An 835-nucleotide genomic window follows, 5' to 3' on the forward strand; every position below is an offset into this window, starting at 1 on the left:
TCTGTACCCCAACTGCCAGAGGGGACAGCTCGGGGGAGGGGGCGGAGCGGGGCAGGGCTTGTGTGTGGGGCTGGAGGACTCCCTCCAAGGACGGCTGCCGCTCGGGAAACAGCCCCCTGGAAGGAAGCGCTCGGGGCACCCGGGCTGCCAGGAGTACCTCCTGCTGCCCCGCCGGGACGCGCCCAAGCCCCCGGGCCTCCTGCCGCCCCCAGAGCCCGTAGCGGATGTTATCGGAAAGGGTGACAACTTTCAGCGCTGGCAGAGTGAACAGGAGGCTGCAATTAAGAGCTGAGGAAAGACGTTTCCTCTATGGTTTTTTTCTTTCTTCTTTTGGCATTTGCAAGAGCTCTTGTTGCAAGCTTCCTCTGCAAAAGCCTGCCTCCACCACAATCACAGCAGAACTCCTGTTGATTTGAAAAAAAAACCCCCCCCCCCCCAGATTGAATCAGCATGTTAGAAATGTGATTACAGCATCCATCACATTTAAGCACATAAATCTCGTTAAGCACTGAAGTAACCGTACTCATGCAAGTCTCCTGAATCATGCAGCTCAAATTTCCAGAACAATTGAGGATATTAAATCATACCTCGGTACCAGAGCAATCTTATATACTGCTGAAGTCTCTAAAAAAAAATGCTGAAGTCTCTCAGATGTCACGCTACGCTAAAGGGCTCTTACTGATAAAAATGGTGTCTCTGGGCCTGCGAGCTCTGGCTCAAAGCAGGGCACACCAAAGGGAGTTGAAGGTTTTTGTAAATGACAGTAACGAAACCCTGCAGCTGCTGCGTGTTGAGGGTGCGCGTTAACTGTCGAATGTCACTGCTGTAATGGCAA

General features: G+C 52.3%; 1 protein-coding gene across 1 annotated transcript in view; it reads right to left on the reverse strand.

Moving 5' to 3' along the window:
- The window catches only part of SLC41A3 (solute carrier family 41, member 3), a 27160-nt gene extending 26534 nt beyond the window's left edge, over positions 1 to 626 (reverse strand). Inside the window, exon 1 of the mRNA XM_009329923.1 lies at positions 588 to 626. The gene's annotated coding sequence lies outside the window, so the exon portion shown is untranslated. The remainder of the gene's footprint in view (positions 1 to 587) is intronic.
- Positions 627 to 835: the final 209 nt, after the last annotated feature.

Source organism: Pygoscelis adeliae, unplaced genomic scaffold, assembly GCF_000699105.1.
Source record: "Pygoscelis adeliae isolate BGI_AS28 unplaced genomic scaffold, ASM69910v1 Scaffold208, whole genome shotgun sequence".
NCBI classification, from domain to species: domain Eukaryota; kingdom Metazoa; phylum Chordata; class Aves; order Sphenisciformes; family Spheniscidae; genus Pygoscelis; species Pygoscelis adeliae.